We start from the raw sequence: 14,913 nt of genomic DNA on the forward strand, positions 1-14,913 counted from the left end.
ACACCATTCTAAATCTGTGTCCTAAACCGATTAGTTGACATCAATTTTTTCTTTGATGTATTAGCTGAGGGCTTTTGCCACTTGGAAGCCAATTGAAATTCAAAACAGTTTTCACCCCCCTAAAAAATGCTTCAAGGAGGGGACCCAATGTGGAACAAAAATAATGGATACCATTTATTTGTCACCTTGCATGCTTTATTTGATGTTTTGACCTTGCGTTATTATTCTTGCATTATTATTACACTCCCTTTTAATTTAAATGCATGTCTTGAATAAGAAATTAATGCTGTAATTTTTGTATTTTATTAAACCCAAAAATATTATTATTTTTGTATGAATAATCTTTTCCTTTTTTATTGCATCCAGATCCAAGCTGAAGAAATCACCCGGCACACACATTAATAAGCACAATTTAACAATATTAAATATGTATGACTATCCCAGTGTCCTAATTCATGTGATTTAAAATGCATTCAATCAATAAAGCATGCATATTCCTCTCATACGCCGTATACGTCTCACTTTTGATGTAATGTTAGTTTTTTTATCATCTCCTTTTCTTTCATTGACCCAAATGATGATGATGGTGATGATGAAGATGTATGGCAGGGGAGCTAGTGTGTTGAGCTGCTGGTACCGCCCCCTCATCATGGTCCCAGGCTGAATGGCAGGCTGCTGGATGCACTAAGTGATGAAATGATGACCCCATTATGAGAAGCGCTTCCAAAAAAAAAAAAAAAAAAAATGAGGGGTATCGGCTAAAGATTGCGGCCCCTCTGTTTCAGCGCCTCGCTGCCACCGCCGTCCTCCTCCTCCTGCTCACACTGCTGCACAAATCATGATTGATTTGCTTGAGATGGATCACTGGAAGCACCGATTGATTTTTTTTTTCCTCACTAAAAAAAAATAAATAAATACTTTACTGTTACCCAGACTTGCTCAATATCCACTTTTTCCAAACAAGTGATGGGATAAAAGAGATAATTCTCTTTGCTTCATGACATGACAAATATCCTGTAATATTATTTCAGCGAGGAGTCAATAGGCGGCCTGACTAAATGAATATGGATTGCTTATAATGATGCCAGAGTGGGGCTGTGAGCTCTTTCAGGAAGCCGACTGCAGCCAGCATCCAGGCAGGATTGCTGAACCTCATTCCAACATTCATTCATTTTCTAAGGGTCGCGGGGGGTGCTGGAGCCTATCCCAGCTGTCTTCTGGCAAGAGGCGGGGTACACCCTGGACTGGTCGCCAGCCAATCACAGCGCACATATAGACAAACAACCATTCACACTCACATTCATACCTATGGACAATTTGGAGTCGCTAATTAACCTAGCATGTTTTTGAAATGTGGGAGGAAAACGGAGTACCCGGAGAAAACCCACACATGCACGGGGAGAACATGCAGACACCACACAGAGATGGGTGGAATTGAACTCGGGTCTCCAAGCTGTGAGGCCTTTGTGCTAACCACTCAATCACCATGTAGTCGGATTCAATATTAATAAATGGAATACTTTCCAAGTTTGAAAATTGACCTTTGAAATGTTTTTTTTAGCTGTATTAGAGCCCTGTAAACATGAAATAACACCCCTATAGTCACCTTTATACATACATGACGTAATTTAGCAGACATGATAAGCAATATTAAGACATAACTCACCCGGAGAAAACCCACGCATGCACAGAGAGAACATGCAAACTCCAAACAGAGATGGGTGGAATTGAACTTGGGTCTCCAAGCTGTGAGGCCTTTCTGCTAACCACTCAATCACCATGCAGTCGGATTCAATATTAATAAATGGAATACTTTCCAAGTTTGAAAATTGACCTTTGAAATGTTTTTTTTTTACCATTATTAGAGCCCTGTAAACAGGAAATAACACCCCTATAGTCACCTTTATACATACATGACGTAATATAGCAGACATGATAAGCAATATTAAGACATAATTCACCGGAGAAAACCCACGCATGCACGGGGAGAACATGCAGACACCACACAGAGATGGGTGGAATTGAACGCGGGTCTCCAAGCTTTGAGGCCTTTGTGCTAACCACTCAATCACCATGTAGTCGGATTCAATATCAATAAATGGAATACTTTCCAAGTTTGAAAATTGACCTTTGAAATGTTTTTTTTTTTAACCATAATTAGAGCCCTGTAAACATTAAATAACACCCCTATAGTTACCTTTATACATACATGACGTAATATAGCAGACATGATAAGCAATATTAAGACATAATTCACCGGAGAAAACACACGCATGCACGGGGAGAACATGCAAACTCTACACAGAGATGGCCGAGGGTGGGATTGAACTCGGGTCTCCGAGCTGTGAGGCCTGTGTGCTAACCACTCGACCACCGTGCAGCCCCCATTTCTAACATACCTGTCATAAAAGTGCACAACTAAACAGAATAATTCAGCCTTTAATGAGGAAAAGTGTCTTGTTTGTATTTATTTTTTTTCTCAAGTGTAAAAATAAGTGAATCTAACAAAATGAGACCAAATTCAAAATGTTGGCTTACGTACGCGTGGGAAGGTGTCGTACGCCAGTCGACTTTGAGCGTTTTGCTTTTTAACATGAACTGTCACATAACTCAGTGTAAATAGAAGTTAACCGATATTAAATAAACCTGCATTTACAGTTGCATGACCTTGGCAGAAGCACACAGTGTATGCTAAAATGTGGAGAATGGTTTGCTAAGGAGAGATAACGATCTTATCAAGGCAATTTTTTTTTTCACATTTGATGTCATCCACCTGTAGAAATAAGTTGAAGTGCCAACCTTTTTGCAGGAGTGTAGTTTACTGTACACTTAAAGTATGTAGCATGCACCGTCACTTTGTGCGTTGGATGTTTTTAACATTCTTAACAAGTGTTAAAATAAGCACACTTATTTGTATGAACTGTGATGATGACGGAGGGTAAGTGGTGAGTCTCATCACATAGAATGGGACAACTTTGGGTTCAAAAAAATTGGTCGGGGCGGCCATCATTCTCATTCTCATCAGAGGGAGCGTAGACATACTTACTCACGGTGCAACAAAAAAAAACACAACACATACACAGCAAGATAATGCATCACATATATCAACTACTACTATGTCAATACTAAGACACAGCTATACTATACTAAGACACAGTTATAACATAAACTGTTATTTACAAGTGCCCGCAAGGCATGCTGGGTAGTCCAGCAGTGACCACAATAGATGTCAGGAGTATGTTAACCTCATCAATATATTTTGCAGTCTAGTAAAAATGCGATAAACTCGGCAAAATGTTAGGCGATAGAATACCATAAGCTTACCCAGCATGCCTTGCGGTAAGACTGTATGGGTACTCACGGTGCAACGAAAAAAAAACGCACATACACAGCAAGATAATGCATCACATATATCAACTACTACTATGTGAATACTAAGACAAAGCTCAGTTGTAACATAAGTTGTTATTTACAAGTGCCCGCAAGGCATGCTGGGTAGTCCAGCAGTGACCACAATGGATGTCAGGAGTATGTTAACCTCACCAATATATTCTACAGTCAAGCAAAAATGCGATAAACTCTGCAAAATGTTAGGCGATAGAATACCACAAGCTTACCCAGCATGCCTTGCGGTAAGACTGTATGGGTACTCACGGTGCAACGAAAAAAAAAACGCACATACACAGCAAGATAATGCATCACATATATCAACTACTACTATGTGAATACTAAGACACAGCTCAGTTGTAACATAAATTGCTATTTACAAGTGCCCGCAAGGCATGCTGGGTAGTCCAACAGTGACCACAATAGATGTCAGGAGTATGTTAACCTCATCAATATATTTTGCAGTCAAGTAAAAATCGATGAACCCGGCAAAATGTTAGACAAAAAAATACCACAAGCTTACCCAGCATGCCTTGCGGTAAGACTATATGGCTACTCACGGTGCAACGAAAAAAAAAACGCACATACACAGCAAGATAATGCATCACATATATCAACTACTACTATGTGAATACTAAGACACAGCTCAGTTGTAACATAAGTTGTTATTTACAAGTGCCCGCAAGGCATGCTGGGTAGTCCAGCAGTGACCACAATAGATGTCAGGAGTATGTTAACCTCATCAATATATTTTGCAGTCAAGTAAAAATGCGATAAACTCAGCAAAATGTTCGGCGAAAGAGTACCACAAGCTTACCCAGCATGCCTTGCGGTAAGACTGTATGGGTGTAATTTTGGGTATTTTGCGTGGATATTTGTATGCTAGTCTATGCTAATCTATACATTGCATCTGAATATTTCCTGTACAACTCAAGCGTGCCACAATAGCACTGCAAGTCACGTTGCCAGATACAGCTTCAATTTTGAAGGTTTTGGAACCGCCCGGTGAGCCAGATTAAGTCTTTCAATCCCTTAATTTGCATTCTATGTGCAAATATAGTACTGAGTACTGAGATAGACATGTACTGTATATCACTCTCTGAGTTTTACTTCCTGTTCTATGACTATCATCACCCATGTGACTCTCTTTTTTTGTGCATATTTTTTTTTCCCCCAACTGCAACTTGTGGGAAATTCAGTAAAGCATTGTTGTCATTCATTGCTCGCTTAACCACTTGCAGGCCTGTACTACCTCAGCGTCCATATGGTAATCATCTGCGAGGCATGCAGGTAAACGCAATACAACGTACAAATCAAAAACGACTACCGGGGATGCTAAAAACCTTTTTTTTTTAATCCAATTGGAATAACAGGAGCGAGTGTCGTAGAGGCCTGCCGGCTCTGTTCCTGGCATGCATATGTATGTGACGCATAATAGAATTTGACGAGGTTGGTGATAGATCACAGCCCAGGTAATGTAAACACATTAATCCCTCAGGGTTCACGGAGGGCTCCGCTCCTTCTCACTCTTCCTCGCTGTGTTCATCATCCTCATCCTCGACTAAATGCGTTATTGGAGCACAAACCAGAAGCAACCTTAATCTGTCAACATGGCCTTTAATTGGAGGAAGGGTTGGGAATAAAACGTGATTGTGCCACATGCCATGAGAAGGAAGTTCACGCAAGAAGCGATCCCACAAGAGCACCTAATTAAAAGTAGCTTTTAATAGGCTTGTAATGCAGACACTGATCTCTCGTTGCCTTTAAGGAGAAGGCCGACATGCGAGGGTCACTTGTAAACGATACGCTGCCATTACAGCCGCCTGACACGCCACCTCGTGCTCCAGTCACCAACACCCTTCGCCCTTTAGCTGTGGGCGCCTGTCTTCTTCTGTGTTATTATTATTTTTTTAACCCGTTTTGGACGTGCGGTCTTTCTTAGCGGCCATTTTTGCAACACAACTTCAGTCGTACATCAATGTGGAGTGATTTTAGTAAGGGTGAGAGTCCTCAATTACAAGTTTAAGACCAAAATTCAACCCTGGACACCCAAACATTACAAAAAATATCACAATAACAATGCAAAAATGGACCAAAGTATGTCTATTTAGGTTATTTAGGACCTTTAATCTACCAGTTTTACAATGGAACCTCTAACATTGAAAACATTACTCTCTGTACTCTGTGTTTCTTTGACTTTTGAAGCAATTTTCACCCTAGAAACAAAGTAAATAGACATTTTCTGTCTGTTTCAGGAGCCTATCCCAGCTGGCTACACCCTGGACTGGTCACCTGCCAATCACAGGGCACATATAGACAAACAACCATTCACACTCACATTCATACCTATGGACAATTTGGAGTCGCCAATTAACCTGAACCTGAAAATTGTGTTAATGTAACAAAATTAATTCATAATGTTCTCAGAAGAAAGTTGAAATGTTACAGAAAAAGTCATAATGATATAAGAAAACAATTATTTTGAGTAAAATATAATATTGAGAGAATAAATTAATATTTTGTATATATATTAAAGTTACAAAGCATCATAATGCGGCAATAAAATAACCATCATGTAGGCCCGAATAATTATACAATTCAGAGAGAAAAGTTGTAATGTTGCAAAAAAATATAACATGAGAAAAAAAGTTGTAATGTAGCAAGAAAATATGAAAATATAAAAATATAAAAATATAAAAATATTCATTCATTCATTTTCTACCGCTTTTCCTCACGAGGGTCGCGGGGGTGCTGGAGCCTATCCCAGCTGTCTTCGGGCGAGAGGCGGGGTACACCCTGGACTGGTCGCCAGCCAATCACAGGGCACATATAGACAAACAACCATTCAAACTCACATTCATACCTATGGACAATTTGGAGTCGCTAATTAACCTAGCATGTTTTTGGAATGTGGGAGGAAACCGGAGTACCCGGAGAAAACCCACGCATGCACGGGGAGAACGTCATGTCTCATCAAAATAACCAAAACTGAAAATAGCATACTTGTGACTTCCTTTTCCATGTTAATAAGCCATGTTAATACCACTGTGCTCTTAATTCAAAGCCTACTTTGCACTGAACAGGAAGTCACACACACAAAAACACATCTCTTGTGGTCTTTGCCGAGAGGCATACGTTTCCCTTAAATGATTCTTGACTTCCCATCGGAACGACTCCACTGTGGTTCGTTTTTTCCAGAAGCAGGCGTAGGTGTAGTACTTCTGAGTAGTCCGTATTTGTTTTTGCCAGGGCATACTTTGATGCCCTATCCTCTTACCTTCTTTCACTCCCACCAGCCATGTTTCGTAAACATCCCCGTGCAGCATTAGAAATGTAGATGACCCGCCCCCCCTCCTTTTTCCGCATTCCGCACGTGCCCGTTCTCATCCTCCTCGGCCTCCCGCTGCTGACATATCGAGTTTCCTTTCCCATGCCGCTAATACGCTAAAACATCAGCAGTCTTCGATTGGACGTGTCATGTATCATCTGTGGCAACAATAATGCCAGCATTTACTTTTTGTCTGGCAAGTACTCGTCTGCTTTGTATTTTGCATGCAAAGAGCTTACGTGCAGGAAATAGCACAGGGATGCCAGGTGTTCCATTTTGGAATTGTCTCCATGATCGATTGTTATTAGCCTTGAGTCGAGTGTTCTATCGTCGACTTTTCTAACATCACGCAAGGGGGAATAAACCAAGCCGGTTTAATTGTCTTTGTCGTTAACTGATCATCATTTTTATTTATAAAGATGGCAAAAGTGTCCATCTTATTTCTTCAGGGCTAAGTGCAAGTGTAGTTGAATATTTTAAAAAAGGCACAGAATTCTTCCTCCAAAGTCCCTTAGGCGGGGGTGTTCAAACAATTTCCAGCGAAGACCGCATACAAACATTTTAATGTATTAATTTAAACTTGGATCAAGATATGTTCAGCAATCAAACGCAGTTCAACAAAAAACAAGCATGTCATGTTTGTGTTGGAGCTGTTTTTTTTATTATTAATTATTCCGACAATTAATGTACCTTTGTACTTGAAACCATGTGGATAAAACTTGATGCAGTATTCCAGATAATAGAAAGTATGCTAAACAATATAAATATAATATTCAGTGGGTCACATTTTGCCCAAGTTGCCTGCACATTTTGCCACCAAAATACAACAAAACACCAAATGATAATGTGTTGTATCACACTCCACTTGATGTCATTGGCCTATGCAATTATTGGCAGCGTCTTCAAAGGGGACCGAGCTGAAGAAAAGGGAAAAAAAAAGTTGCGTCTGTGTCGATTTGCATCATCAAATAGACATCTGTTACGCCGTTAAGCATTTATGCACTCATGCAAAAACAGAGAAACTCGTAGATCCGACTATTTCGTATTGTCCGTCAGCTGACCGCATAACAGCCAGCTTGCAAAGTCAGAGACGCAAGGGAAAATAGATATTTGAGAAATATTAAAATATACAAATGTAATTGTTGCAGTACATTTTTAAATTGAATAGAATCATTTAAAAAATACCGTATTTTCCGGACTATATGTCGCAATTTTTTTCATACTAGGTTGGCTGTTCCTGTGACTTATACTCCAGAGCGACTTATAAATGAAAAAAGTGTTTATGTTACATAAAACTGGACACCTTTTCTGTTGATGTTTATTTTTTGTGTAATATATGTATGTAATATAAATTAGAAGCTGCACAGGGGTCGAGTGGTTAGCGTGCACACCTCACAGCTAGGAGACTAGGGTTCAATTCCACCCTCGGTCATCTCTGTGTGGAGTTTGCACGTTCTCCCCGTGCATGCGTGGGTTTTCTCCGGGTACTCCGGTTTCCTCCCACATTCCAAAAACATGCTATTCCAGTGGAAAAAAAACTAACCACAGTGGAGTCGTTCCGATGGGAAGTCAAGCATTATTTAAGGGAAACGTATGCTTCTCTGCAAAGACCACAAGAGATGTGTTTTGTTGTGTCTTTTTTACAACTTGTATTTCCCAAAAAATGCACAGTGACTTCCTGTTCAGTGCAAAATAGGCTTTGCATTAAGAACACAGTGGTATTAACATGGACAAGGAAGTCACAAGTATGCTATTTTAAGTTTTGGTTATTTTGATGAGACATGTCGTTCTCCCCGTGCATGCGTGGGTTTTCTCCGGGTACTCCGGTTTCCTCCCACATTCCAAAAACATGCTAGGTTAATTAGCGACTCCAAATTGTCCATAGGTATGAATGTGAGTGTGAATGGTTGTTTGTCTATATGTCCAGAAAATACGTTATATATATACAGGAAGTCATATATTCCTCTACACATCATACACTGATCCCTGCTATAACCACCACCTCTCTGCTTCAGGGCTTCCACTCACAAGTGAGGTTGACAATACTATGTCTATATTTGTCTTGATACATCATTTATACATTTATAAAGTCAGGTTTTCCCACAAACAATCACGTGGAAAGCAGTAAAAGCTGCAAAATCAAACGTCCCATGGTAGTATTATACATAAAATTAGCTTTCACAACCTTCTTAATGTGCCGAGGGCCAATAATAAAACTACCACGGCCGTAAAAAGCCCCCGGGCCGCACTTTGGACACCCCTGGTCTAAATGGTTGCTAAATCTCTGATGTCAGTGATAGGAAACAGGATGCATATTTCAATCAAATACACACACATACACTCTTTATGTTGACACATGCACCCCCCCCCCCCACTCCCCCTTGATGCAAATAGACATTAAGCAAAGGGAAGGCAAGCATGGCCCCATAAAGGCTGCAAGGCTCCAAACACTCTGAACACACAACTATTACTAATCACTCCCAGAGCAGTGCGGCGTGTAATTACTCCGCCAAACGTTTTGCCTTTTCACAGCTTAGCACCGGGAGCCCTGACCCTGCGCTTCCTCGTCTTTCCTCACCACGGTACATGTGGAAGGGGAGGACATAACCCCCCCCCCCCCCCCCCCCCCCCGCCCCAACACCCATTACCCTCCTCTATGCCTAGGAAGTGGGCAAGCTGAGCTCCCTGAGCTCTTTTTCTTGGATTTGGTAAACTCATTCATTCATTCATTTTCTCCCGCTTTTTCCTCACGAGGGTCGCGAGGGGGTGCTGGAGCCTATCCCAGCTGTCTTTTGGCAAGAGGCGGGGTACACCCCTGGACTGGTCGCCAGCCAATCACAGGGCACATATAGACAAACAACCATTCACACTCACGCATAAGACAATATAAGACATAAATAAAATATAACACATTAGCATTAGGGCTGCACGGGAGTCGTGTGGTTAGCGTGCAGACCTCACAGCTAGGAGACCAGGGTTCAATTCCACCCACGGCTATCTCTGTGTGGAATTTGCATGTTCTCCCCGTGCATGCGTGGGTTTCCTCCCACATTCCAAAAACATGCTAGGTTAATTGGTGACTCCAAATTGTCCATAGGTATGAATGTGAGTGTGAATGGTTGTTTGTCTATATGTGCCCTGTGATTGGCTGGCAACCAGTCCAGAGTGTACCATGCCTCTCGTCCAAAGACAGCTGGGATAGGCTCCTGGACAATTTGGAGTAGCCAATTAACCTAGCATGTTTTTGGAATGTGGGAGGAAACCGGAGTACCCGGAGAAAACGATACAATTTGGAATTGTTCCTGTGTAAAACAGCGTTAAAAAACATGACCCGAGAAGGTGAACTACAGGTTTTGAAAGCACCACCAAGGAGAGTGAAGGCGGAACATAATAAAGGAAAAAAAAAGAGTGGAAGTGGACCGAGGTTGGTGGTTCTTCCGGCATTGTGGGAGTCCATTTTGCAGGCGCTTTGAAACCCAAGCTACCCGGAGATCAGAAATAGCCTTATTGACTCCTTACACACACACACACACACACACACATACACAGTACAAACCATGTGCTCATTAATTTTACATCAGGAGGAACAATAATATTCTCCTGGCTTTTTTTTTTTTTGTGTCACGGGGTCATGATGTTGTATAATAACTTCTTTAATCTTTTGCCAAATGCAGGCCATGCTAGTCCCAATAGTCCCTCCTATTTGCTCTTATTAGCCACGTGGCTGTCAAGCTGCGGCGTAATCCGTCGTGTGTCTGCCCTTAAAGATGACGCGATGCAAATATGTGAGTGGATACAGGCAGGTAGGCAAGCTGCGGGACCGCCAGCATTCCCATAATGACTATTAGTTGGATTTCACAGCCCTGCTTGTGATGTCAATGACAGGGATCCCTAAGAAGGGTGGGTGTGCCTCCTTTAGCCTTTAGACATCCTGGCTCCATTTTGTACCATTCATGCTATTTTATGCTGTGTTGAATTAATATAGGTAATTATCAGAAATCAGAAAGCTAATTTTGTTCCATATATTAGATTAAAATGCAATGCTACACAAAAAGTGATACATGGAAATGTTGTTTTTGAGTCCTCATTTACAAGACAGCATAAACTAATGCAATGCTGTAAGTAACTTTTTCCCATTCAAAGCATGCAGCAAAATGCAATTTCTTTTACTGTTATGTGCATGTGGTTATTTGTCATGTATACATGTCAGGCTAATGTAATAGTTGTCAAAAATAGACTTGTTTAAAGTGGAAAATATTAGGGCTGAATTACATTTTGTCTATTATGGTAATGGTAATGGTTTAATTTCATTTGAACATGCATCAGATTACAATTGAATGCATCACATAATCAGTTCACAGTTCCACATGTCCAAAAGGAGTAGGAAGAAGCAAAGCTTAATAAATCCTACCCCTCCATCTGGTACTTTTACAATCAGTAACTGTTACATTTGTTCACTTCCTGCAATAAAAATAAAAATAAAAATAAAAATAAAAATAAAAATAAAAATAAAAATAAAAATAAAAATAAAAATAAAAATAAAAATAAAAATAAAAATAAAAATAAAAATAAAAATAAAAATAAAAATAAAAATAAAAATAAAAATTAAATTTTTTAAAATTATTTTGTATTTTTATTTTATTTATTTTTTCATCATGTACCAAAGTACGAGGTGATATGACCATCCAATGACATAATGGGTACCATAGTAAGTGTCAATATAGTGATATATATAGCACATCATGACTGGTTCAAGACTCTTCATCCTTGTATTTAGCAAACATCAACTGCTTGTATTGTTTCTTGAATTCACTCATCGTTGTGCATTGTTTAAGTTCCTTACTCAATCCATTCCATAGTTTGATTCCACTGACTGAAATGCTATGGCTTTTTAACGTAGTTCTAGCATATAAGTGTTTTAAATTTAGTTTTTCATATTTCTCCTCTGTCCTTATAATGGAATAATTTATTTTAAACATGTGTGCAAGTTTTGAATTTGAATACACGACATAGTCCAATTTACAATTCCACATTAATTACAATAAATTTGTTCACTTCCTGTATTCCAAAAAAACTGACTATTCTAAATGCATCAATAAATGATAAGGCACGTATAACAATGTGGTGCAATAGGAATCAAGGCGCCAGACTGCGGAACATCTTCGATTGGAAGTCCATTTTTGCCCTTGAGAAAGTGCCCATACTTATAATAACTAAAACTCCGATTAGATTTGCCTCCTTGTTCCCCCTGCTGATTGACTTATGTATAAATGAATGGAGAAGCTGTTTTCATATGCCAGCACAATGGACATTTATAGAAAAAAAAATGATCATTTCAGCATATTATATTCTAAAGGCATAATATATCCTTATCTCTGTTTCACCCCGAGTCATCTCGCGTGTATTGTGGCGCTCGTCGCCGCTGTCGTACAAGTTCATTTAGATTGGCGGCGGCCTTAAAGAGCTCGCTCGCTCGCCCGCGCCATCTTGTAAAAAAGGCTTTTCAGAGAGACCCCCATTTTTATGTTATTATCACTGATATAGTAATTTCACTTCATCAGTCAGTTGTGACTAAAAATACATCAGGGATTAGCTCTCACGGCCAGACTATCTGGCAGAGCTTTGATAGCATAATGGGAGCATCTCGCTGGTGGTTCCAGTCATCTGATATGTGGCTTCATAGCGTGAAACAGAGTACACATACAATACCACGGGGCACAGTGTGATCTGTCTAAACTCTCATGAAAATGACGCGTCTTGCCTTTTTAATTCCTTTGTTGGAGCGTTTTGCAGAGATGAAAACAGCTTCCACGCACCCCCCCTCCCTCACCGCCGACACACACACACTCCTTTTTCCACTCGACACAAATTAGCTATGGTCCTTGAGGGCAAAATGACAAGAGGTTACTGGAAGACTATGTGTTTAATTAATTGAAAAAATGCTTAAATTGCTTTTACAGTTGTTATGAGGAGTGGAGAAAAAAAAAAAAAAAAGTGGAGCGGGGGGTCGGGGGGGGGATCTGTGTTGCCGGTACTTCATAATTAGCACCCGCGGGAATTAAATATTTAGCATTAGCTGTGTTGCAGCGCTTAGGACGCAAATTTCTGTTTTAACTACGAGCTTGTCTTAAGAGTGCAGGAGTCTGCGTATATGTGTGTGGACAGCTGTGTAAGACAAGGAACCGTCGAGACACCCCCCCAAACCCCCCGGGCGGCATCCGGGGGGTCCTTCCACATCTTACACACACACACACACATATATAGACACACACTTGTGTAAAAGATATGGCATTTGTATTCCCCATAGGGGCGAGCATTACTCTGAGTATTTAGTTTTCTAATTAGGCTGAAGGCCTTCGTCCACGCCTGCCACCGCCACGGGAGCCAAAAGGGAATTTCCTCCCTTTAAGTGTCAAAGGGATGTAAAGAGAAAGCAAAAGTGCGAGACAAAAAAAAAGAAGGCATGTGTGAAAATTAGAGAGGAATGCGCTCACCAGTTGACGTCCGACAAAAAAAAATCGACCGGAGACGGGGGGGGTGGGAGAAAAAGGACCTTTTGTTTATTCTAACTTTAATTGCCTGTGATGACTCCATGAAAGTCTTAACGCTGCGTAACGATTTGATTGGGGTACGTTCACAATCATGGTTTTGCACTCGATGGAACATACTTAGTGTACACTTTGGTGTACTTTTATGGGATGAAATACATACTAATAAAGTAAAGACTGATGGACGATATTCAATGGAAAAAGTCGACTCCGTTCTCTTTGTGTTGATACTCGTCAATGATTGATAAGAACTCCATGATCATCCAAACACTAATGTGCACCAAAAAACACTAATGGGCTACCTGTCAGTTAACAACATGGCAAAAAGCGAGTATAATTGACAGTTGTATCGGACAAAATAGCTGTCATTAGAATGAGAATGCCATCTGATTAGCTTTCTGTTACGCAAAAGTTGACTTCCTTGTTCCGGAAATGACTGTGTGTATGTGTATGTTACGTATTCAACTAACCTAGCATGTTTTTGGAATGTGGGCGGAAACCGCACAACCCCAGTTCAATTCCACAGAGATGGGTGGAATTGAACTCGGGTCTCCAAGCCGTGAGGCCTTTGTGCTAACCACTCAATCACCATGCAGTCGGATTCAATATTAATAAATGTAATACTTTCTAAAACTAAGTTTGAAAATTGATCTTTGAAATGTTTTTTTTTACCTTTATTAGAGCCCTGTAAACATGAAATAACACCCCTATAGTGACCTTTATACATACATGATGTAATATAGCAGACATGATAAGCAATATTAAGACATAACTCACCCGGAGAAAACCCACGCATGCACGGGGAGAACATGCAAACTCCACACAGAGATGACCGAGAGTGGAATTGAACCACTCATCCACCGTGCAGCCACACCATGTATCTTTTTTTTTTAATATTTGGTCTTGACTAGGCTGCACAGCAGTCGAGTGGTTAGCGTGCAGACCTCACAACTAGCATATGTGGGTTTTCTCCGGGTACTCCGGTTTCCTCCCACATTCCAAAAACATGCTAGGTTAATTAATTACGTAACATACACATACGCACAGTCATTTCCGCAAAAAAGAAGTCACCTTTTGCATAACAGAAACCTAATTATTAGAGTTATAAGCTAATTTATTAAGAGTTATAGAGTTATTAAGCTAATTATTAGAGTTATTGTCGAATTTGCTCGCTAAATTGAAAACACTAATCCCTCTTGCTCCCTTTTCTTATTCTCTGGCAGACCAGGTGTGTTTTAATATGTTTGTAATCATGGGGGCTGCACAGTGGATGAGTGATTAGCATGCAGGCCTCACAGCTAGGAGACCCAAATTCAATTCCACCCTCGGCCATTTCTGTGTAGAGTTTGCATGTTCTCCCCGTGCATGCGTGGGTTTTCTCCGGGTACTCCGGTTTCCTCCCACATTCCAAAAACATGCTAGGTTAATTGGCGACTTGTTGTTTATTTACGGGGGAGGTGTTTTAAAATTCACTCTGAAGAGTGTTGAACCAACTTGGAAGTCATTAAAAGGTTTGATTTCCGGAGTTTGAATGAACTTTTCAGCAGGGTAACAACTGAAATTGATAACTTGGTTTGATTAGTGAAAGGGGACGCAAAATTTTGTACCTGCAAGACAAAAAATACACACATTCGGACCAATTCTCCAGTA

The sequence above is a fragment of the Doryrhamphus excisus genome, chromosome 12 (assembly GCF_030265055.1).
Source record: "Doryrhamphus excisus isolate RoL2022-K1 chromosome 12, RoL_Dexc_1.0, whole genome shotgun sequence".
Taxonomy (NCBI): Eukaryota; Metazoa; Chordata; class Actinopteri; order Syngnathiformes; family Syngnathidae; genus Doryrhamphus; species Doryrhamphus excisus.